Here is a 26,353-nt window from a genome sequence, read left to right on the forward strand (position 1 = left end):
CCCCTTTCTTTCTTAATTATAGGCCATACAAAACACCTCCGAACACTAATTGACATCCCTTTCACTCCATTTGAATCAATATGTATTCACAAGAGAAGTTAAACCCTTTTGTGGCTTGCTGTTGTATTCTTCCTCTTGAGTCACGTGAGGAATTCTCCTTGACAAATATTGGCCCCTTTTCTATTCAGCTTATTCAGAGCTGCAGACACAAGCTCACCTTCTTGTATGCATTAAAACATTGCCAGAGCCTAAAGATTACAGGTTTCAGAACAGCAATAGAAATGTAATCAAGTGACACTTATTCCTCCACCACAGGAGACTGGGTGGAAGCCCACACAGCTGCAAATTATGTAACTGAGAGTATAAGCAAAGTTTCTTTTGTAGTATGGATGTCTGCAACTGAGGCTGATGTACAACAGAAACAAAAATCTCAGGGACGAGTGTGTGGAACCCCCTGCCCAAGAAAGTTCACAGCTTATTTTAAATGCATCAGTTTCCCTTTAAATTCCACACCAGGGCCAGCCCTATCATGAGACAAGAGGAAACAGCTGCATTGGATGCTGAATGCTGGTGGGTGAACCAACTCCCACCAGCCCCAGCCAGTATGGGCAATAGTCAGGAATGATGGGATTTGTAGTCCAGTTGGAGTTTAGTTGCGAGTTGAAGGGCCTCAGCCACAGGTTCCCCATCTTGTCCTAAGGCCTCTGTTGAAGGACAGAGCTGTGTATGTCACACAGGGTATCTCACCACCACCCAAAATAAATATCAAAATCCTAGCTCCGGATGTTGTGGAAGACAACATCCCATCACCAGTGTTGAGGTAAGATTCAACTGCCAAGCCTAGTCATCTTATTGTGTGAAATAAGGAGACATTGCCAACTTGGCATTTGCTTCTGGCAGCAAAATGTCTTGGGCTGGCCTTTTTCCTCAGTTCTTTTAACTTCCTGCAGCTCCTAAGGTTGTGTCAAAAAATTGTTTTAATTCCACTAGATTCTTGAATCACGCTGGCCACTGGGACCATATGACATTGGTCCTAAAGGATCTACATTGGCTCACAGTACATTTCCAAGCACAATTCAAAGTGTAGGTACTGACCTCAGCCCTGTATGCCTGAAGGAGCGTCTCCAGCCCCATCGTCTAGCCTGGTCCAGCTCTGAGGGCCTTCTGATGATTCCCCCACCATGAGACGTGATGCTACAGAGGGCCTTCTTGGTAGTGGCACCTGCCCTGTGGAATGCCCTCCCATCAGATTTCAAAGAGATGAGTAAGAAGAAGAAGAAGAGTTTGGATTTGATATCCCGCTTTATCACTACCCGAAGGAATCTCAAAGTGGCTAACATTCTCCTTTCCCTTCCTCCCCCACAAGAAACACTCTGTGAGGTGAGTGGAGCTGAGAGACTTCAGAGAAGTGTGACTGGCCCAAGGTCACCGAGCAGCTGCATGTGGAGGAGCAGAGATGTGAGCCTGGTTCACCAGATTACGAGTCTACCACTCTTAACCACCACACCACACTGGCTCACAACCTTTAGAAAACATCTGAAGGTAGCCCTGTATCGGGAAGTTTGGTGTTTTATTGTGTTTTAAATATTCTATTGGGAGCTGCCCTGAGTGGCTGGGGCACTCAGATGGGTGGCTGCTTCTTCTTCTTCTTCTTCTTCTTCTTCTTCTTCTTCTTCTTCTTCTTCTTCTTGGGATATAACTTGGGACCATATAGACATGCTAAGCATGTACTTTGTCACCTCTGAGAAAAGGTCCCTGAAGTTAACAGTTCTTTCAACTAGGCTACATGTGTGAAAGTGCAAGGCTTAGATAGCTAGCAAAGAAGAGAGAGAGAATAAAAATAAAATAAGTGATCTGGTTTGGGGGAGGGATAAAAGATTGAACGGCTTGGCAGCTTATCTAAGTGCTTTACACTCTTGCTGATATGACCTAATGCAGGGCTTAAGAGTGGACGAAAATAACAGCCATGGCTGTGACCATCTGACAATGGATTTTCAACAGTTCATGACAAAATTTGCTTTCTAAAGGGACATGGTCAGATTAAATTTGGACATAAAAATTGCTTTGGGGACAGAGAAACAGAAATGGTCTCCAGCATGGTCTCTTCTGTGTCCACGTAAAATATCCAAAACCAACAAAACAAATTTTCCCCACAGCAAGACAGTGAGGAGAGAATGGAGGAACGACTGAACCGAAGCGAACCTGATTAGTCTGCATTTCTTTCTGAAGTAATGCTTGAAAAAAGCTAAAAATAGAGGGGGGAAATGTAAATAGCGTTTTTGAGTCCTAGAGTCCTAATAAGCTCCACTGTTATTAGAAAGGGAAGTATACTGTAGCTTCGGCCCTATGAATCTTCACATGAAAACGCCTCCTTTTTTTTTTTTTTGTCTGCCGAATTCCGTTTTCTGACTTTGATGCGTTATTATCTCAGGCGTGGACAGAATAACATTCAGAGAGTCATAGCTTAGCAAAGGAAAGTTTGTGTGGAGGAGGGAAATTGCACAGGAAGAAAATGGAAATGCCATCAGAGGAAGCTTTAAAGACATGCTGTTTAAAAAGCTGACAAGGAAGCAGGGTCAGGCTCTGGGATAGGGCCATTCACTGCACCACATTTGGCCTCTGGGCTTGAGGTTTCCCACTTCAGGGGTTGTCTAAGTCTAAAGGGCTCCACTGTTCTCCTGCATGAACTGAAAATGTGCCCTAGGCACCTATATAGAGGAAAATGAATAGAAAAGCTTTCTCTCTGGGAAACTTGTTAGACATTTCCAATATTCTCTTTTAAGAACGCTAGATAAACTTCCAAGACACCCAGGTTTCCCCATAACACTGTTTGAAAGCCACTTGAAGAACCCATCTGAAGAGGCAAAGCCTTATTCTGGATTTCACCATTTTGACCTGCATTTGACCTTTCTGGGTCTTGGGTGTATGAATGAATGGTCTCCTGTTGGGAAGGGAGCATGGCCCAGTGGTGGAACACATAGTGTGTAAGCACAAGGAACTCATTTTAATACTCAGAAGACGCATAAGTTGTTGTTTTTTAATAATATTTTTATTCATTTTCCAAAAAAACAATTTTTTGTACAATCAATTCACATTTTATCACACATTCATCTCTTTTTTTGACTTCCCTCAGTTCCTCTGCCGATCTTTTGTTTACATCTATATTATTAACGCATTTCTTAACTTAGTATTGCCTTTAAACATCTCCTTCCCTCATCTTATTCTCTTTTTAACAATATTCCTCTATTTTTCACAGAGTCTCTTGAAAACCAGAGAGGCATAAGTTTAAAGGATCATACTGTGCTGGACGGAGAAGCAAACTGATCTGGTCTATAGGAGTTTGCGTACTCTTACAAACAAAAAAATCCTGCATGCAAAAAGGACTCTCCAGATACTTTCCATCATCTGTTAGGTGATCCTTTTAACTGATGCCTCTTCTGAGTATTGAAATGAGTTCCTTGTGCATATTGTGCCAGACAGACAAGCAATTTGATCTGGCATATACGAGCTTTTGTACTCCTACAAATGAAAATTCCTGCACACAGAAACGTAGCATGTCAGGGAAAAGGGGTCAGGGTTGTCCTTGGCATGCTAGTGTTCCATGTTCAGATATGTTGATATGAACAATGCTGTTACTTCCCACCTCAATTTCTTATTTTTGAAATTCAGCATGAAAGTTTATTAGCATTTTAATATGCATTTCTCCTAATATACACAGTGTTTGTTTGTTTGTTTGTTTGTGTGTGTGTGTGTGTGTGTGTGTGTTGTGATTCCTGCCTTGCACGGGGTTGGACTAGATGTACTTTCCAACTCTACAATTCTCCTAATATAATATATTTTGGATGCCATTTTCATTAATATAATTGTTTTCATAAATGTTTTCCCCTAAGATACGTGGTAGGAAATCTGCACTACAAAATCCAGAGAAGTATGAATTTTGAAGGACAGGGGCATTCTGGTTTGTGTGGTGTTTCAGGAAGTTTGAATTACATAAGTTGTCTTCAAATGTGAATTGAACTAAATGTCTCCCCCATCCAGGGCAGAGAGGCTTTCCCTTCCACCGCAGAGGAACATTTAAAAATTGTGACTCCTCCCATCTTTCCAAAGTGGCAGAGTCCAGGGACAGTTCCACTACTTGATCTTACTGAATGCACAAACAGGCCTTGTGCTAGAAGACAACTTGAACCTATGTTTACACTGTCCCTTTGGTCTTTGAGATAGCACCTGCCAAATCGTAATGGGGTGGGGGAATGGATAATGTGATATCTAACGCATCAAAGGGACAAATATCTCTGTCTCGGCTCGATAACGCAAGGACAAAAATAACATTATTAGCTCCTTGGATAGAAAAAATAAAATAAAAAACGGGTGCCTAGTGTCAAGAAGTTGAATAATATTGTTCCACAGGAGGAAGAAAAGAAAAACAGACACGAAAGAAACTTTATTACTGATCATTTCCGTGCCTAATAGAACCCCATAAGGTTTCTTTCTTGTTGGTTTCAAAAGGCCAGCGACAATCTCAGGCTGTTTCTTGTCACAATCTAGCCTTTGATTCAAAGGTAGAAAAGAAAGGATTTGGAGGTTTAGAGCAATGCAACCTGAGAATAAGCTACTTTAAGTCGGAAAGTGGCAAGAGCAATCGGGCAAGGTGAACACATGAAAGGCGGTTGTTCTCAACAGGGGGACCGTTTCAGGTTTTGGTTGGGTGCAGGCACTAAGATTTTCAATTCCCTGGGAAAAGGGATTGGTTGTTAAATTACTCTGGGAATCAGAGTTTCTATGGGAGGAACAGGGGTCTCCTAACAGCTCTCAGCACCCTTAGCAGTTCCCAGAATTCTTTGGGGGAAGCCATGATTTTTAAAGTGGTATAAGAGTACCTTAAATGTATGATGTAGAATTGGCCAGAGTGAAGCAGCCTCCTTAAGGAGCCAATGCTGAAGTTGGCAGTGGGGTCCTGTAAGTCAGAGCTGGGTGTGCCCTGTGCTCCCTCATATAGCTAGCTCTACTTGTGTGGTGGATACAAGAACAAGAAGAACAACAAGAAGAGTTTTTAGCAGGACATCACTTGCTTAGCATGTTTTATTTCGCATGATTTGTAATTGCACACTTTTATTGGGTTTTGCTAATTGGACATTTTATTGTGCTCTTCGCATTTTTATTGTTTCCTTGGGGGTGGATGGCCTAGAAGAAATCCAGAATAAATGGTGGGTTTAAGCTTGTTATGTTTTATCTATTTCAATTGGTTATTTTATACAGGATTTTAATGTAGCAATGCCAGCCTGTAGCTTTCTGGAATGGGCAAGGTTGACATCCCAAAAGAATCTGCTCTCCCTAATTTTTATTAGCACTATTATTAAAAGCTGCATTCATTCATTCATTCATTCTTCATTCATTCATTCCTATCCCTTTATCCAAGGCATTCAGAGTGCTGCAATGTTGTTCGCTCTACCATTTGATCTCAGCAGAGGCAGAACCCATGTTCAAAGGGTGGCATGACCAGACAGTAGACTGGGGTAGTAGAGAGATCTGAAATCACCAACATGGAAGTTCAATGTGGTAGTCACAACGACAAGGACAAGGGTTTCAGACAGCTTCAAAACACACACACACACACACACAAAGTGTAGACATTTGATAGAGATCTAGAGTAGGGTTTCCCAAACTTGAGTCTCCAGCTGTTTTTGGACTACAACTCCCACCATCCCTAACTAGCAGGACCCATGGTCAGGGATGATGGGAACTGTAGTCCAAAAACAGCTGGACATCCACATTTAGGAAACCCTGTCCATTCTGAAGGAAATCAGCCCTGAGTGCTCACTGGAAGGACAGATCCTGAGGCTGAGGCTCCAATACTTTGGCCACATCATGAGAAGACTCCCTGGAAAAGACCCTGATGCTGGGAAAGATTGAGGGCACAAAGAGAAGGGGATGACAGAGGACGAGATGGTTGGACAGTGTTCTCAAAGCTACCAACATGAGTTTGACCAAACTGTGGGAGGCAGTGGAAGACAGGAGTGCCTGGAGTGCTCTGGTCCATAAGGTCACGAAGAGTGGGACACGACTAAACAACAACGACCTAGAGAATATAAGGGTGGTTAACTGCAAGGCCTGCAGAACCATGGACAGCTCATTGGGCATCAGCAAATGACTCCAACCTATCCCATCACCCCTCTGAGCTTACCATACGGCTTGGGGAATAGAGATCTATTGAGCTGAGCCCTCTATTTTCTCTCTGTGACTTAATTCCAACTGGTACATCTCATGTATCAGTGAGGGGTTTGGTGTAGGGGGCTCAGCCCCTTGGGGGAGTCCAACTTAGGAGGAGTTGCATCTGATAGTCCTGGTTCAGGGTGCTTCAGGCTTGCCAGAGTTGGGCTCAGTATCAAGATCCAGGACTTGTTGGTTTGCCAGGGACTGGGGCAATCCTGATTCAATTGCCCCTTCCTCATCCACTGCATCTGAATCCTAGCTGCCAGCTGAGACTGGGCTTTGACCGTCTCACTCATTTTATCTTTACAACAACCTCAAAAAGTAGGTCAGACTGAGAGACTCACATGCCTATTTTAGCCATCCATAGCTTTAGTTCTAATTCATGAGCTTCCATCAATGCATTAGCATTATTTTGAGGTTTGCTAGAAACCAGCTGCTGGCAGACTTCGAAATTATAATGTCACCAGCAAGTGCCAATATAAATCATATTGATTTTTTTTTTTTTAAGAGTAAGCCCCGGGGGAGGAGGTTAAGAATCAATATTCCAGTAGGTGGAGCAGACATGACATCAAAACAGCATACCACATAAAAACAGGGTGGGTGGCAGAGAGAATAAACTCCACACAACAGGCATACAGGACTGAGAACGAGCAATGTGTAATGTTTAACAACGTTACTTGGATACACAAACATCCTTAGGCGCCTTCCATCCAACCCACTTCTGTGCAGAAACACTTGTATTTAACTAGACACAGAATGTAATTTGACTTGTTAAAAGGCTACGGAAGAGTGAGTTATAATCATTTTGCAGAGTGAAGTATAGGCAAAAGGGTCCGCTTCCACCTCTCATTTACACCAGCCTAATTAAAGGACAATTTTCCTTAAAGTCACTGGCGTAAATTTGGTAGAAACGAGATTTCAGATCAAAGCCAAACGCTAACTGCATAATGACTCTGGGCTCCTGCTGATAATAATGTATGTGTGTGGTTCTCCCCCCCCCCCCCCTTTCTTTCCCTGATCCTTTCACAAACTGTGATTGCCTGGTGTGCAATTTGTTATGCAGCTGATCAATACAGAAGTCTGTGGGTGTCTTGCTAATAAGCCCTGCATATGTAGCAACACAGGCACCAACTTGTAGGGTCAAGCCACTGTCAGGAGTGGTGTAAATGCAAGTGGATTTGCTCCTATTTACACTGCTTCACCAAAACTGTGACGAAGCATTAAAGGCAGCCACAGATTATTATTTTTTTAAATGATATAAAGTTGGCATATATGAGAAGGTAGGTGCATGAGTTTGTTAGGGTAGAACTGAAGCTGAGCTTGAATTCTGGCAACATGCCAGAATTGTGGGTGAGTAATTCCTGTGTCCAAGAAATTGGTTACTTGCCTTTCCTGGATGGGATTGCCCTCCTGTTGAAGGAGAAGAAGAAGAAGAGTTTGGATTTGATATCCCGCCTTTCACTCCCTTTAAGGAGTCTCAAAGCGGCTAACATTCTCCTTTCCCTTCCTCCCCCACAACAAACACTCTGTGAGGTGAGTGGGGCTGAGAGACTTCAAAGAAGTGTGACTGGCCCAAGGTCACCCAGCAGCTGCATGTGGAGGAGCGGAGACGCGAACCCGGTTCCCCAGATTACGAGACTACCACTCTTAACCACTACACCATGCTGGCTCTCTACACTGTGTAGTGTAGTATCTTAAGGAAATCAGCCCTGAGTGCTCACTGGAAGGACAGATCCTGAAGCTGAGACTCCAATACTTTGGCCACCTCATAAGAAGAGAAGACTCCCTGGAAAAGACCCTGATGTTGGGAAAGATGGAGGGCACAAGGAGAAGGGGACGACAGAGGACGAGATGGTTGGACAGCGTTCTCGAAGCTACCAGCATGAGTTTGACCAAACTGTGGGAGGCAGTGGAAGACAGACGTGCCTGGCGTGCTCTGGTCCATGGGGTCACGAAGAGTCGGACAAGACTAAACGACTAAACAACAACAACAAGGAAAAGCGGGACATTCCAGGATTAAATCAGAAACTGGGGTGGCTTCTGTAAATCCGGGACTGTCCCTGGAAAATAGGGACATTGGCTACCCTTGCATTTGATTCAGAACCTGCAGTTAGTGCAGAATGCTGCAGCATGGTTGCTAACAGGAGTGAGGCCTTGTCAGCATATAACACCTGTGCTCAGAGATCTGCACTGGTTGACGATATGCTACTGAGCCATGTTCAAAGTGTTACTATTAGCTTACACACCCCATAACAACTTGGGACCAGTTTACCTATGAGATTGCCTTAGCTTCACTGACACCTTGTGAGTTATTGCTGACCTGCACTCCCAATACCCTCCCTGACACTTGATTTGTAGGGGGAAAGTGTGAGATCATTACTAATGTTCAGTGTTCATACAACTTCTACTGATGAGATTTCAGCATCACCCATAGAATGGACAAGTACCCACTGATTCAGATGAATTGTGGTTTAATGGCTAGTCAATTTCTGTGTTTTCTGGAAGTGCCACGTGTGTTTTCCAAATGAGCCCCTATGGACTGAACCTCATAATCTCTTGAGCAACTTTATGACTCAGATCCTTGATCCATCTAGCTCACAATTGTCTACTCTGAGTAGCAATGGCTCTTCAGATTCCAGACAGAGGACATTCCATCCTTTACCTGGAGATGATTAAGGTTTGAACCTGGTGCCTTCTGCACTCATGGCTCCATTAAAAAGATGATTCAAGGTGTGATCAATGCTACAGTGGAACTGCAGTCCGGCGTAAGATCCATCATGAAAACACAACTAAGGGGTCAAACCTATGGGCAAGATCTGCCTAAGATGCAGCAGATCTCCAGTTCAGCTGGCTGATTCCCAACTCAGCCAAGTCCAGCCGGTCTAGTGGGTAGTGTAACCGGTTTGGTCGCACTAGGCGCAGCGCTTCTGGAGTGCCATAACAAGTGGCAAAACAGTGGCATCCAGTGGAAGGCGAGAGATGGGAGAATGCTGGATTTTGGTGTTGCCAGGGCCATCTTAAGTATATCCAGTGCCGTGGTGCAAAGATCCCTCTGGTGCCCCCCCCCTTTCCCAGAGTTGGCAACCTTTTTACGGTGCTGCCGGCACCTTTGCGGGGCTGGAGGAGGCGGGCAGCAGCCGGAGGACGGCTCCTCCGGCGGGGAAGAGGTGGAGGCTCCAGGCGCAACGCTGCTTTAGCGAGGCAGGCGAGGGCAGCGAGCTGATGCCGGGAGGCGCCATACCCAGCTCTTCCCTGGCACCCTCCAGACGTGGCGCCCCGGCGCCCCGGCGCCCCGGCGCCCCGCGCCACTTGCCTCTATGGGTAAGACGCCCCTGGGTGTTGCACTGAAAATTGAGATGCCAAGGTACATAACCCTGGAAGATATGCCGACATAATTTGTTCACCCCGGCTGAGCCAAACTGGCTGAGCTGAAGTAAGTCGCCCAAGGGCATTCCAGGGCTGTGGCAGAGGGTGGAGCCAGGCAGAAGGGACTTAGGTTGGATCCTAAACCTGTTCAGTTCAGTCATGTGACCTGGCAACCCACTATTTTAAAGACAATGTTTTTCCCCCTCTGCCAGGTTTAGGCAGAGCAGAAGCAGTTGCCCCAGTGGTTTGGACGTGGTATAACTTTGTGACAGCTCACCTTACACTGGCTTGCTTTATGGTAGCTGCTTGGGCATACGATTGCTCTCTCAAACTACATAAGGATGAATTTTCATATCAGAAACTAAGTCAGCTGGAGAATAAGCAAAATGAACATATATGAACAATTAATTTGAGACTAATTTATTTAGGAAGGGGGAGGGAAACCTATAGACACAATCTACCCAGTTAAGGACTCTTAATTTCCAATTGATTTCAACTGAAGAATTAACTACATGCCTTAAACTTTTTTCTAGTTGAACAAACGGGTTTTAGATGCACTTAACTTTAGACAGGCTTTGATTAATTTGGAAATTTGTAGGTGGGTTGTTCGCTTACAATAAGGAGGGCGCCTACAGGTTTGCATGGAATTTGACGGTCATTTCCCTTTTTACTGAGCAAAAAAGTTGCGAGGCAAAAAAGCATCTCTCTCCAATATAAAGAGGGGGAAACACCGAGAATTTTGAATGATTTCTGACAGCTACAGATAAATGATAACTCTAGTTAAGAAACAATTTTTCATTAAAGTAAAACAATCTATCATTTTAGTAAGTCATTAAATAATCTACTACAGAAGGAAACACAGTTTTAACTAACCACACACACACACACTTCAATTTACTTAAAATATTAAAAACGCATTGAAATCATTGCTGCTCAACATCAGTCACTGAAAAAGAGCAAATTATCATGCACTGCTGATCTGGAATGCTATGGGAAGTTATGCAATTAGTTATGAAAATGTATTAATGTATCTGAGAGAGTGGAGGGGGAGCAATGACATCCACTTGGCATTGTTCATATGTAGAATTGAATAAAAAATATCCCTGTGTTTGCAAATGCAAATTTGGCAGGTGATATGCAACTTCTCATGGCAGCCATTAGATGAACCATTATTGCCTGCCTGTAAAAGAATGCCAAGCAAAAGCGGCTTTGCATCCTTTTCTCCTCGCTATAGCACCTCATCACCTAAGCTATATTTGACAAAGAAATGGGCAAACTTTCTCCCTAGCATCCCCTTTGAGTGCTTGCAATACCTTGAGTGCCTTGGGGGGAAAGCAGTGTGGAGGTGGCGCTCTGCCTGTGCTGAGGCAAACCTCACACCAGGCATGCAAAATGTTCCAAGGAGTGTTGCGCCCATGCTCCCTGACCTTTTGCCTTCTTGGCTAGAAAACAGGGTTTTCCCCCTGACCGTTTGTCCTCTCACAGATTTGGTTACTAGACATAACGCTTGGCTGGAGCATGACAGGGGACGCAGACTGAATCAAGTATCGGGGAAAACATTTTAGGGAAACACCTGCTGACACGTGTATTTGCTAACGCTGGAAATGTGCTTAGATGGAAATACGTCATGTTCAGGGTGGTTTCACTACTGTTTCCAATTGTTGACTTATACTAATAAAAGGAGCCTCTGCAGAGCTAGTCGGCAGCTTGTTTTGGAGCTTGCTTGCCAGCGTGCTCCTGCACAGCTCATTGTATCCAACCTCCTATCATCCTCGTTATTCCTACAAAGTAGGTCCGTAAAACTGTTCATTCAACCCACCTCCATCACCTATTGGGACCTTCTGCATGACTGGCACATGCTCTGCCACTGAGCAAGTACTGCAATACCTTGGGGGTCTTGTTGAGTTTTCAGAAAGCAGGTCCATAATGCAGAAAGTCCCATGTTTAATTCCCAGCATCACTAGGTAGGAATTTTGAGAGCATTCTTATGAAGAGGAGGAGGAGGAGGAGTTTGGACTTTATATCCTGCCTTTCACTCCCCTTAAGGAGTCTCAAAGCGGCTCACAATCTCCTTTCCCTTCCTCCCCCACAACAAACTCTGTGAGGTGTGTGAGGCTGAGAGACTTCAGAGAAGTGTGACTGGCCCAAGGACACTCAGCAGCTGCATGTGGAGGAGCGGGGAAGCGAACCCGGTTCACCAGATTATGAGTCCACTGCTCTTAACCACTATACCACGCTGGCTTTATTCATTTAAGTCCTGCCTTTCCCTCAGAACCGGGACTCAAGGCACCTCATAAAAATTAAAAGAAGGGGAGGGGAAAACACAGATAGCTAAAAACATATAAAAGATAATAGTTAAAAAGGAATTAAGCTATAATGGAAATTAAAACAATGTCAAAACAAATATGTTAAAATGCAGATTGCACAGCACAACTCCATTAAAAGCCCTTTCCTTTGGTTCACCAAAGTCTGCTGGAATAAAACAGCCTTCACCTGCCAAAGGAGAGACAGCGAGGAGGGAGCTAGTCTAGCCTCACCAGGAAGGGACGTCTGGAAGCAGCCACCAAGATGGCTCTCTCCTGAGTCCCTAACACCTGTGAGGGTGGCAAAAATGAGAGATGAAGATCTTGGAGCTTGAAGATTGTATGGGAGAATACAGTCCTTCAGATAGCCTGGGCGTAGGGTGTACTCATAAAGGAAGGCCCCCAAAGTTTGATCTGTCCTGAAAGGGAAGGGCTGTAGCATGCGTCCGAGGGCCTTCTGGTGGTTCCCTCAGTACAAGAAGTGAGGTTACAGGGAACCAGGCAGAGGGCCTTCTCAGTTGTGGCACCCACCCTGTGGAACACCCTCCCATCATATGTTAAGGAAATAAACAACTATCCGACTTTCAGAAGACATCTGAAGGCAGCCCTGTTCAGGGAAGTTTTTAATGTTTGAAGTTTTATTCTGTTTTTAATGTTCTGTTGAAAGCCGCCCAGAGTGGCTGGGGAATTATTATTGTTATTATTATTATTATTATTATTATTATTATTATTATTATTATTATGTCCCAGGTTCAGTCTTCAGCATCTTCAGGTAAGGGTGGAGAGATGCTTGCCTGAAATCCTGGAGATTCGGTGCCGGTCAGTGTTGAAAACACTGAGTGGCAATGAACTACGTGGACCCACTGAAAATAATGAACTTGGGGCTTGGGCGAGGTATAAATAATAAAATTATCTCTAAATTATTAGCCACTTACATTTTGCCCTGTGGTTTCTAATCACAGGTCTGCAATGAAAAGCTCAATCTCTGAGTGCTCTTTCTTTCGCCCTAGAGCTTTCTCTGTGAAAACTTGCTCTATAAGGCTGAAGCACAACAAATGACTATTTGGGCTTTCTGAGGCTTGCTGTTTGCTCTGATTCAATGGTGATCAAACGTGAAGCTTGAAAGCACAAGCTGTGCCTGGAAATTGGGAGTAAAGGTACGTGTGGATAAGTCCTATGTTGGCTACCCCTCTCCTAGAAAATTCACTCGGAAGCTGAACGTCGGGAAAGGGCCGAATACATGCCACATGCTTTGTATACAGAAGGTTGTGGGTTCAATTCTTGATCTCTCCAGGTAGGGCAGATAAAGAAACCTGCTCAAAATGCTTGACGGATGCTGCCAGTCAGTGTAGACAATATTGAATCCAACAGACCAATTGATTAACACAGTATAAGGCAGCTTCCTGTGTTCTTCTTAAGACTTTATTTTTTTAATGAAAAGATAATCCTAATTTGCCTTGCCTTCTGGTGGCTCATAAGGGAATGCATTTAATGTTAATTTGTTAGAAGGCTGCCCTCTTTTTCAAAGGATTAGTGTCTCTCTTGAGCACTTGGGGTGAAACAGCGTAAAATAGGAAACCAAGAAAATTTCCTCGATTGTCATTCAGATCTACTCTGTTTGTAAAGCTTGGAAAGTAAAGGGGATGAAGAGGCAGAGACAAAAAGGCATTACGAAGTGATTTAAATCGAGGTCCTCCTTGTGTTAGAAGCTATCTAAATAAATCCTCCCAGATGACTGACTGGCTTTCTTCCCATTCAGCTCAGGTAATGATTTCATCATTGGTGATAGACTTCCATGATATGATATCTCATCTCTGCTGAATAAGCAATACGATTTTGACATTATTAAACGTTCATTATCAAACTGTCCCAAGCGATGATGGGGAGGGGGGGGACCTGACCTTTTTGTCTTGTGCACACAAAATTCGCGTTGCTATTAACATTTATATTGCCTTCATAAATACTGTGTCTATTGTTCTAGATTAATTGCCCGAGAGTATTCTCACAATCACGAAGGCGAAGAAGCAGTGCTGCGTGTGGCATGAATGCGTTTCCTGATCGAGTGGACAGAGATTCAATGGGGTGGGGGGGAGAGAGAGTGAAGATTTGTTAAAAGAAAAGTAACAAACTTTCCTTACAAGATCACATCCTTTCGGCAGCACAGGGGATTTGCCCCTGCAGATGTGTGAAGTCAGAACACCAGAGGTTGGCGCTAAATGCACTGTGCTCTAATAGTTTGTTATCAGGGGGCAGATTCACATGTTATTTTTATAAACACTGAGAATATCTTCTGAGCCCCAGTTCTGACACTAAAGGAGTAATCCTATGCACAAGCAACTGGCATGAAGCAAGACAGTTTTTTTTAATTCTTAATATTATAATTTATTTATTTTTTAATAACTTTTTATTCAAAATTAAAACAAAACATATTATCCAGAAACATATCATCCTTATCCCCCCCATTTTTCCTCCCTCCCCTCCCTTCCCCCACAGAACTCACCCCCCCACCCCCGACTTCCCTCAGTTCCAGTCTTTGATTTCTCTAAAAATGCTGTTTTCTGCATGTTACACAGTTGTATAGATCCTCAAACTATTTAGCTGATTATTATCAATGAAAAGTTTGTGAATGCTTATTCAAAACCAGCCAAGGAGTCCAGTTCGCTTTGTTGTGTCTTCAAATACATTGTAAAGGGTTCCCATTCATTTTTAAAGTCACAGTTATCTTTGTCCCGTAGCTTGTATGTCAATATTATAATTTATTACCTGCCCAGGTCCCAGGGTGGGTTACAACAAAACTAATGAAGCAGTAGCTAGGTAAAGGTAAAGGGACCCCTGACCATTAGGTCCAATCGTGACCGACTCTGGGGTTGCAGCGCTCATCTCGCTTTATTGGCCGAGGGAGCCGGCATTTGTCTGCAGACAGCTTCCAGGTCATGTGGCCAGCACGACTAAGCCGCTTCTGGCGAACCAGAGCAGCACACGGAAACACCGTTTACCTTCCCGCTGGAGCGGTACCTATTTATCTACTTGCACTTTGAAATACTTTCGAACTGCTAGGTTGGCAGGAGCAGGGACTGAGCAATGGGAGCTCACCCCGTCACGGGGATTCGAACCACCGACCTTCTGATTGGCAAGTCCTAGGCTCTGTGGTTTAAACCACAGCGCCACCCGCGTCCCTGAAGCAGTAGCTAAGGATGTTCAAAATGTTCAAGAGATACTTCCACCAGTCTTACAAAGCACTGCTTTAGGAAAAGGTTCTGGAACAGGCATAGGCAAACACAGCCCTCCTGCTGTTTTGGGACCACAACTCCCATCATCCCTAGGTAACAGGACCAGTGGTCAAGGATGATGGGAATTGTAATCTCAAAACATCTGGGGGGCTGAGTTTGCCTATGCCTGTTCTGGAAACTTGGCACAGTTTCTATGTATATATGCTCAGATGTAAGCCCCATAGACTTCAATGAGACTTGCTCTCAGGCAGTCAGGTTGTGTATCCACAGTAGTTAGCAGAGGAGGAATGACCACTGGAAGGAGCACTGAGAGAAGAAACACCAGCAAAACCAGGCACATTCATCTGCCCCAGCTGCAATAAAACATGTCTTTCCCATATCGGTCTTTACAGCCATAGCAGGTGCTGCAACTCTCCAATGGTTTGACTTTACCCCTGATGGCATATTCTTCCATTGTCCCTCAAGACAAATGGATGGCAACAACTCCCAGATTGCTGCTGGCCAGGGCAATCCAACCCCCTGATCTACTATGCTGGAAAAAGTATGGGTGAAGCAGGGGTTTTCTACTGCCCGTCCCTACCTGCCTGGGTGGGTGGGCTCCACCAATGGAAACTGCAGAGCTCTTGACTGCACCCACCTAAATTGTGAGCAGGTGAAGCTACTGCCAGTGTTACCTTCACAACTGCTGGCACTTACATACCATAAAAAATTGAGCATTTTGATGGTAGGGTCAGGATGAGTAGGGGGCAGAGCTGGATCAGCCAAGCATTCTTTGGATCTTCAACATGTCCAGCTACTGGCAAGGTGTGGAATCAGTCCTAGCCAAACCCAGAATTTCCTTGCCACCCCACCTTCCAGCCTGGCAGTTAGAAGCGGTGGAGTTTGGCTTGCACCCTAAAGCTAGTTCAACTCTCAGTTGCGTATTCTCAGTACGTACCCACAGTTTAATTAGATGATGACAAAATACAACAAAATGGGTGTATGACCCTGAACAAAATACTGGAGAGGAAGAAGGTGAGGAATGTAGCATTCACTTCATGCCTAGTTCATCACTAAATCCCCCGGCTCCCTTCTTAGATGAATTAAACTCCCACACTCAGGGTCAAGATGAATGGGTGTTTTCAAGTGACGAGAGCACCACTTCTTTACCATTTAAACAAGAGAAATGTTTTGTAGGCATTTTGATTTTTAATTACAATAAATGTCAAGGGCTTCATGGAATGACAGAAGAGGCCCCTGAATGTTCTAATAATTTTCCAGCTCTGCTAAAGTATTAATCAAGTAACCTTAAAGGGCTTTTCACCAGATTCTCTGCAGATGTAAAATTGATTCCAGTCGAGCAGCGACAATTTACACCAGTCAAGACTTTGGCCTTGTATTTTTGAATGTTCTAATATTTCAAGAGTGCTGCGGCTGTGAAAAATACGGGCAGTTTCTGCCTGTTCTCTGGGGTTCCTAAATAAAATTGGTGCAAAACAAGAGATTCTGCATGGTGGTGTAGTAGCTAATGTCCCAGTCCAAATCTTGCCTCTGCTATAAATTCTCAATGGGATATCAAGAAATCTACTTTCTTCCAGCCTTAAGAGTCTCATCTACAGTATACGGTCCCTATGTATCTTGCTCTACATAAGGCACTTTTTATCTGAAGAGCTGTCAGCAGACAGTAATCTATATGAAGTGCTATTGGGTCTATGTTCAGTTTAATGAGAAATAACCCTATTTTATTATTTATTAATTGCTTCCCATAAAGCATCTTGAAGAGATTTACAGTATAATAACCTATGCATGCGAAAGGCTGGGCTGGATGAATCCCTAGCCGGAATTAAGATTGCCAGAAGAAATATCAACAACCTCAGAGATGCAGATGACACAACCTTGATGGCAGAAAGTGAGGAGGAATTAAAGAACCTTTTAATGAGGGTGAAAGAGGAGAGCACAAAATATGGTCTGAAGCTCAACATCAAAAAAACGAAGATCATGGCCACTGGGCCCATCACCTCCTGGCAAATAGAAGGGGAAGAAATGGAGGCAGTGAGAGATTTTACTTTCGTGGGCTCCATGATCACTGCAGATGGTGACAGCAGCCACAAAATTAAAAGACACCTGCTTCTTGGGAGAATAGCAATGACAAACCTAGACAGCAACTTAAAAAGCAGAGACATCACCTTGCCAACAAAGGTCTGTATAGTTAAAGCTATGGTTTTCCTAGTAGTGATGTATGGAAGTGAGAGCTGGACCATAAAGAAGGCTGATTGCTGAAGAATTGATGCTTTTGAATTATGGTGCTGGAGGAGACTCTTGAGAGTCCCATGGACTGCAAGAAGATCAAACGTATCCATTCTTCAGGAAATCAGCCCTGAGTGCTCACTGGAAGGACAGATCCTGAAGCTGAGACTCCAATACTTTGGCCACCTCATGAGAAGAGAAGACTCCCTGGAAAAGACCCTGATGTTGGGAAAGATGGAGGGCACAAGGAGAAGGGGATGACAGAGGACGAGATGGTTGGACAGTGTTCTCGAAGCTACCAACATGAGTTTGTCCAAACTGCGGGAGGCAGTGGAAGACAGGAGTGCCTGGCGTGCTGTAGTCCATGGGGTCACTAAGAGTCAGACATGACTAAACGACTTAACAACAACAACAACAACCTATGCAAAACACTTAAAACCATTGCACATGTAGGAACACTTGCATAAAAACAATACCAAATCAGATTTTGTTGCAGGCTCCCCTTATGGGCATAATAGCACTATGCTCTGCTGATCATAGAATTGTAGAGTTGGAAGATACCATGAGGGTCATCTAGTCCAACTCCCTGTGATTCAGGAATCTGTTGCCCAACACGGGGCTCAAAACCACAACCCTGAAGCAGGCTATTTGCCAGAATTCAGCTGACCAAAAGAGAATATGCTCCTATTGAGTCACATGCAAGATAATTGTGCCTGTTGACAGATGAATGGATGGAATGCATTAGACCACCAACTTTCAAGAGGAGTCACTTTCAGTAAAGAGGTCCTATAAGCCAGCTTCAACTAATGAGTCCTGGTAGCAGAAACTCATGCAATGACTTCTGCTAGTTCAACAGCACTTTCATCCCTTCTCCTCCCTTTGTGGACCCCTTTAAAATTCTAGCCCTGAGGGCATAAGGATAACCCCCAGAATAGTGTACAGAGGATCGTTCCATCTGGCAAGCCAAAATACTTCCATTGGTGCAACAATTGTCAAAGCTCTTCATCAAATTCCTCTCTGTTTCCTTGTCCCATAGAACTTCCAGTGACAAGTACATGCAAAATATACTGGCATTAAATATTTTGAACCTATCCCTAATCCAGAGTATGACATGTATTCGTTGTTCAGTCCTGCCAGGGACTGCACCACTGACTTCATGGTCGGAAGTTGGGACCTCAGCCTATCATAAACGGCATGCACTCAGGCCCCAGAGCCATCTTAAGGCAGTAAAGGAAAAGCACGCTGCATCAGCTCTTGCACTTGGCAGAGAGTATGAAACTTCTGGCTTGGCCTGGTTTAGATCAAATACTAGGAGCCTGGTTTCTGAAGTCCTTATAATCTGCACTTTTCCTAGAAACATATCAAGGTGGTATGCAACATACAGAGTTAATATAAAATCAGCAAAAGGATCCATAAAAACACCGTTAAAAAATCAATAAACCTTGGTTGTTTTTTTTAAAAAAGAGAGAAATTCATATTACAAAGGTCCATCTAAACAATGCAGTTTTCAAAAATATATTTTTGTATGAGACAACGGCAGCAAGAGTCGAAGAATGAGGAAATGCCAACCAAAGAACCGTGGCAAGAAAAATTGATGGACTACACAGAATTGGCAAAACTGACACACAAACTACATGATAAGGGTAACTGTGATTTTAAAGATGAATGGAAACCCTTTACAAAGTATTCAAAGAAACAACAAAATGAACTGGACTCCGTGGCAGGTTTTGAATAAACATTCACAAACTTCTTATTGATAACGTTTAGATAGATAAATTGAGGATGTGTACAGTTTTGTAACATGCAGAAAATAACATATGCTGATAAACCAGAGAGAAGAGTTGAGAGAAGTCTGGGGGATGAGGGGCTATATTTTGGGGAGGAGGGAGGGAAAAACAGGGGGGATTAAGGATGATATGCTTTTTGATAAAATGTTATGCTGAAATTACTAATAACAATATTTTTTGAAAAAGAAAGAAAGAAAAAGAAAATAAACAATGCAGTTTTCAGAAGATGCCTACAAGAAGGCAGGGGTGGTTCCTGTCAGACGTCTTGCAATGGGGAATTCCACACTAAAATATTGGTCCCTAGTGAAGGCCAACCAAACTTCAGGGGCATGGGGAACTCCCAAATGTGCCTCATCAGTGATTAGCATCGAGCATACAGAGTCAGGTAGTCATAGAATCATAGAACCATAGAATTGTATAGTTTGAAGGGACCATGAGGATCATCTAATCCAACCCCCTCCAATGCAGGAATCTTTTGCCCAACTTGGAGCTTAAGCCCATGACTGTAAGATTCAGCACCTCATGCTCTACCGACTGAGCTATCCCAGCCATCAAGGTTCATAAGGTACGTTAACTCTTGACTGGTAATGGCCAGCAGGCAGGTAAGGGTGGGGCAGCGTTGCTCACCTGACATCCCAGTGCAGAGGTCACTGCCAGCAACTGACTAGAAGAGTAAACACAGCGGGGAGGTCAGTGCTGTGTGGCTGCAGCGGCAGGGATATTGGATAAGCTCTGCCACTGCACCCTCGCCACACTGACCTCCCTGGCTTTTCACCCCACTCCATCTTGGTTACTGGCAGTGCCATCCACATTGGGAAACCAGATGAACCACAGCACACCACTCTGCTTTGCCAACATCTGCTGCTTTTCACTGGTCAATAGAGTGCACCTTCTGCCTGCCGCATTTGTCCCTGCCATTAAGCTCAATGACTCTGTGCTTGAAGAACAATTGATCCAGGGCATGAAACATGACTATTTGTCCATCTAACTCAGTAGGGCTAACTCTGGCTAGCACAGAATCTCCAGGATCTTTCTCATCACCTGGTAAACAGTCTTTTCAAATGGGCATGAAGCTGGGATTTTCTGCACGGAGTGCATATGCTCTACCACGGTGCTGTGGTCGTTCCCTCCGTTCCAGATACTACATGTCCACCCAGTGCCGGATTTACGTATAAGCTAAACAAGCTATAGTTTAGGGCCCCACTCTCTTGGGCCCCCCCAAAAAAAATTAAAGGGAAAAACCTGTATATTTCTAAAATATAAGATAAAAAACAAATAAAATAAAACCTACATAGAGCAACAGTGTTTTGTGTTGTGTAGGCTCCTATTTGTTATGTGCAAATGGCTTTAGATACCTATTAGGTTCATAAATTACCATATAGCATATATTCCACACAAAAAAAAGCAACAATTTGTTGTTGAGAAAGAACAGCTGGACATATAAAGGGCCCCATTACCTTCAGTAGTTTAGGGCCTCATCAAACCTAAATCTGGCCCTGTGTTGACCTATACCCCAGCTCCAAAGACCTCTCTTTCCACATAGGAAGAAGGGAAAGGAAGAGAAAGAAAATTTGTAAAAATAGGTAAATGCAGAAAAAATAGATTTCATATTTCATAATATGTAGGACAAGATAAAATGACTACAGATTACTCACCAGAGACATATTTGCACAATCCACTAATAGTTCTACATTATCATTAATTTTACTCTTAGACGTTAAGATTTTCCACTGAAAGGGAAAAGCAGCAATGCCCACTTAACACTAGTTCCTGCTCTTGCCTTTGACTTCTATAACTACTGTAGTATAAATGAGAATATGTCATTTTGAATCAAATTTCCCTTTTTAAAAACCGTTGACCTGCAAAGAATGGCAATAAAGACCCTTCTGGTATATTTTTTTTTACCATGGAATGAACATTCCTTTCCATTTGATAATTGTAATAAAATACACTTCTTTTCAAAGTCCAATTTAAGATTTAATGATGCAGAGAAGGTTGGGGTGCTTAAAAGAAAGTGGAACAATAACACTAAAAACATCGCTGCAGCCTACAACAATATCACCTAAAAAAAAATTTCTGGTCAATTAGCTTTGATTGTGTTAAACAATGACAAACTACAGAAGTAATTAGAAATCACACACAGTGTTAGCAAGTCACTAAGTGGTGTTGATTAGTTAGCAGTAATTTAAGCTTCCACAAAGATTGTCATTTCTTTACATGTGTTTTAAAGCAAGAATCAAATTGGATTTAATATAGTTGTGTGTGTTTTTCCTCTTAATGTGGCTATAACCAAATGGTCTCCTGAGTTTTATCTCCTTTCATTGAATTTAACAGCTACTGCAAAATACATGAAAAAAAATTGCATACAGGAATCTTTCTTCCCTATTGAAGCAAATCGCCTACAGCCAATCCATACGGTGAACAAAACTAATAGGTAGGGTGGTCCAAGCATTCTATTTTCTGACTAGGTAATTTTTGCATGCCTGCTCATAGCTCATTTCTATCCTGTTTTCTTGCTGATCTACCTACCTACACACACACACACACACACACACACACACACACACACACACACAATCAAGATTCACAATTAAACTTTTGAGTATATTTTCTCCCAAAGTGTTCTATCTCAAAATCTGTATTTTTGAATGCATGCTGAGAGTCCGCCTCCAGCAAGAGTTGTGTTGGAACCAATGGAAAATTATAAAATCTGATGCACACATAGGTTTTGCGGCTAAGGTGCAGATCACTTCCTATCAAAAGTAGCAAATATTGAATCCCTTAAGCATCCTTACTGACATGTTGATAATGGGACTTGAGTAAATTTTCTGCAGACTCACTCCAGAATTAACTCTATGTCATCTTCACAGCTCAGTGCCGAACCTAGTTTGTTTTTGACACTTACTTATCTGGTGACGGGAACTGGTGTTATGACCTTGGCCCAGATGATTTGGTTTTATTTTTATTCATAGGAGTATTTGCTCATGCAAAAAAATATATAGCATGGTGATGTGAAACACAAACATTAAAATGGATTTATATTGTGAAATCATAAAATACAAAACAAATGATAGATGCAAAACCACACCAATGCTTTAAAACTGCTTTGGTGAGGCAGAAATGTTTTCAACAGGTGGCAAAATATCAGAGTTATGGGTGCCTGATTTCAATAGGAACAGTGTCCTATTGCTGTACTGGTGCCACGACACTAAAGACCTTGGTCTGCATAGACACTAAACAAATCTGAAACAACTGTCGGAAAGTCAGGTGGGCTTTACCAGATGGTTGGAATGATCTGGCTGGTGTATAAGGGGCATGTTGGTCCTATAGGTAACCTGGTCTTCAGCTGTTTAGGGCTTTATTGACTAAGGGGGAATTCCTATGGCACAATCTGTTGGAATGAGCAGTTTAGATGTAGTGGATCTCTGGCTCAGCCAGTCAAAGCCCAGCCCAGTCAGGCTCAGCCAGTGTTAAGTCTCCAGCCTTGGACCAGCATAACTTTGTCATTCCAGGTAAGCCAGGGCTCAGCTAGCTGAGCCAAGGCTGCTGTAAGTCCCCTAACCCAAGAAAAGACATTTTGGGGATAGGAGCAGCCTAAGCTCATTCAGCTCACTCATGTGACCTGGAATCCTGGCACAGAACACTATTTTAAAGGCTTGTTTCCCCCCTGCCAGGCTTGGGCAATGCAGTAGAAGCAGCCGTCCCCTTGCTGAACAGGGTTTGGGTCTGGTGTAACATTATGCTGGCTTAATTTACACCAGCTTGCTTCATGCTGACTTCTAGGGGAACAGGATTGCTCCTTGAACTCAGCTCAATAATGCACTGAAAGCCAACAAGAACTTTCAATGGTGAAATTTGCTGGTGTGGAGCTGTTCTGGCTAAAACTCAAATCTGCACTGGGTTTGTATTGCTGATCAAGGCTGTTGTGAGTGGCTACTAACTTGAAACACCAGTATTCTAACCAGGCCTGTGCAGAGAGGGTGGGGGGAGCTGGGTACACTTGCCCCAGGCCTTGAAGGGCTAAGCCAGCGGGAGGGGGGGTGGCCGCCATGAACCTGGCAGACTTACGTTGTTTTAGTTTATAACTTTATTCTAACAAGACTTTCACCCTGGGCATCAGACAAGCTCTGCATGGACCTGGTTCTAAACATCCCCAAAGATGCAGCACTGATATGGTGCTATTACAGTGGTACCTCGGGTTAAGTACTTAATTCGTTCCAGAGGTCTGTTCTTAACCTGAAACTGTTCTTAACCTGAAGCACCACTTTAGCTAATGGGGCCTCTTGCTGCCGCCGTGCCGCTGGAGCACGATTTCTGTTCTCATCCTGAAGCAAAGTTCTTAACCCGAGGTACTATTTCTGGGTTAGCGGAGTCTGTAACCTGAAGCGTATGTAACCTGAAGCATATTTAACCCGAGGTACCACTATACTCTGAAAATTGCAAAGGAAAGTACCTACCTTCTCACTGGATTTCCACCACATTGACAAAAATAATTAAATGCAATCCATTCATCAAACCTGTTCAAACTATTCCATCCGATCTCTGATCCCAGAAACTAGCCTATCCCCCCAAAACAAGCATCTTAAAAGGCAGGGAAGGGGTAATCTGATGAACTTCCATACACTGGGAGTTCCACAACATGGGTTAGCCCAGGAGTCAGCAAACTTTTTCAGCAGGGGGCCGGTCCACTGCCCCTCAGACCATATGGGAGGCCGGACTATATTTTGGGGGGGCGGGAGGGGGATGAACGAATTCCTATGCCCCACAAATAATCCAGAGATGCATTTTAAATAAAAGGACACATTCTACTCATATAAAAACATGCTGATTCCCAGACCGTCCGCGGGCTGGATTTAGAAGGCGATTGGGCCAGATCTGGCCCCTGGGCCTTAGATTGCCTACCCATGGGTTAGGGCAATGTACAAACTCTGCTATAGCAGGATGTAGAGGAGCAGTTTGCAAACTGCATTAGACTCTAAGGAAAATCTGCGTTCGGGATACATGGAAACCATTACTGTCACCACTGACATTTGTCGTCCGCTGACATGCAGTACAAAGTGCTTCAGAGCAATGCAAGCAACAAGGACCATCTGTTCTCTTGGAAAGGTAGCCATCTAAGAACAAGTCCAATGACAGCCTGAGATGGACCAAAAGCCAAGCTACATCCGCCAGTCTGAAAGTTTGCAGCATGCTGCACACAGAGAAGGGTTGTCTTGCATTATCAAGAAGGACAGAGAGACTTGTGGTTTCCCATGTGTCTAAGACAAACACAATTGCCCCAAAGTTTCCCTCCACAATCTGTTGTATCTTGAAATCATATGGTTATGCCACATGGTTTAACATGCACTTGGTACCAATTGCAAATAAATCTTCCAATCTGAGACCAGTGCATAAACTAATGTCTTGTTCAAAAGCAGCTTCCCATCAGCCTGGGCTCATTCTTATATCAGGGGTTTCTTGGGGTCATTTTGGTGGTGGTGGTGTCTCTCCACAAGCTAGTTGTAGAACACAATGCCTCTGAGCATACAGGGAGTGCATTTCCCTCACTAAAGAGGTGCCATAAACATCTGTGTGGGGTGTACTGAAGAGCATAGATTCAGAACTTTTGAACCAAGGATCACCAAATATCACCAGAGCTTAGCTTCCTGCCTTATAAGTTTCCACCCCACAATATGAGAAGTAATAAATGTCTCTAAGAATTCATTGTCAATAATAATAATAATAATAATAATAATAATAATAATAATAATACAAGCAACAACTCTCCAAGTGACTGACAAAATTTTAAAAGTATAAAGCATGACATAAAATCAGAAAAAAGAACAGCACAGTACAATAAAAGCCATACAATGACATACTGTATAAAACAAACTCAGTCAAATAGGCGACTCTCAGCTTACACAAAGGCTACATCTGGGGATAGTGTGTGAAGCCCAAATTGTATATAGTCAAAACACATTCAGTTCAGTGGTGGGTAGCATAGCCAATGTCTTTATTCCTGAATGCCAGCCCCCTTTCCATCCGCCTTTACTCCCCCCTCCCCAAGCACACAAAGCTGAATGCAAACGAGTTAAGTGCACATAAGTTGCATCAAATACCAGCAAAGCAAATAAACATGAATGCCTGGGAGAAGAGATGAGTTCTTACCTAAAGAGGTTAATGGGGGTGCCAGGTGAACCTCATTATGCGAGAGTGTTCCGCATCAAGCATGGCGCATGTTCATGGCTCACGTAATAGGATCTGGGGCTTCCAAGTCGGATAGCACAGGATTCAAGTAGGAGCACACAGCCCCAGCATACCACTTATAAAATAAGCCTTAGCTCCATCATTACCTTACTTAGAGGCCTCTTCTGCAAAGCACTAGTTCAGGCCAATCCATCTCTTCCAAGTATCTCAAGGATAAGGAGCATTGTCTGTGAACGAGATGAGAGGGGAAGTGAGTGTTGTGCTGACTTCTTGAGGAATTTGACCTTTGCTCTTTCAACAAGCCTTCAAAAGAGAGTTTTAATCATTAAGTGGAGGTTCTTATATGGATTTATTTGCAATTCTTTTATACATACAATCGCTTATTTTTTAAAAGCATGTAGTAGTTTTTTAAAACTGCTTTTATATATGCAAATGTTTTAACTGTTTTTGCATCTGTAGTGCACCTGGGAAGGATCAACCTGCCAGCAGCAGGGACATGCTCTTGCTAGGGGTGGAGGAAGGGGGGTGCGGTGGGTGCGGGCCGCCCCAGGTGTCACCATTGAGGGGGTGACAAAATACTGGGCAACACTCACCGTGGGGCCTGCAGCGCGCCCGAGCCATGCGTCTCTCCTGGGAAATCCAAAAATCCCCACAACGAGGTGAGCTCCTGTTGCTCTGTCCCTGCTCCTGCCAACCTAGCAGTTCGAAAGTGCACCAAAAAAGTGCAAGTAGATAAATAGGTACTGCTCCGATGGGAAGGTAAATGCCATTTCCATGTGCTGCTCTGGTTTCACCAGAAGAAGCTTAGTCATGCTGACCACATGTCCCAGAAAAAAACTGTTTGTGAAAGCAAACGCCGGCTCCCTCGGCCCGTAAAGCAAGACGAGCGCCGCAACCCCAGAGCCGTTTGTGACTGGACTTAACTGTCAGGGGTCCTTTACTTTTACCTTTACAAGCCAATGGACATGATAAGCCACAGTGAGGCATTGGTAGGTCCTCTCCAAGTATGATGCATGAAGCCCTTCACTGTGTCATCCTCGTTGCG

General features: G+C 43.6%; 1 protein-coding gene across 2 annotated transcripts in view; it reads right to left on the minus strand.

Annotated features, from left to right (window-relative positions):
* Positions 1 to 26,353, minus strand: part of NAALADL2 (N-acetylated alpha-linked acidic dipeptidase like 2) — a 607,172-nt gene that overhangs the window by 565,511 nt on the left and 15,308 nt on the right. Inside the window, exon 2 of one of the 2 annotated variants that reach the window (XM_083613236.1) lies at positions 25,455 to 25,535. The gene's annotated coding sequence lies outside the window, so the exon portion shown is untranslated. The other variant, XM_083613237.1, reaches the window with a different exon arrangement.

This window comes from Podarcis filfolensis (genome assembly GCF_964270895.1).
Source record: "Podarcis filfolensis genome assembly, chromosome: 5".
Classification (NCBI taxonomy): Eukaryota; Metazoa; Chordata; class Lepidosauria; order Squamata; family Lacertidae; genus Podarcis; species Podarcis filfolensis.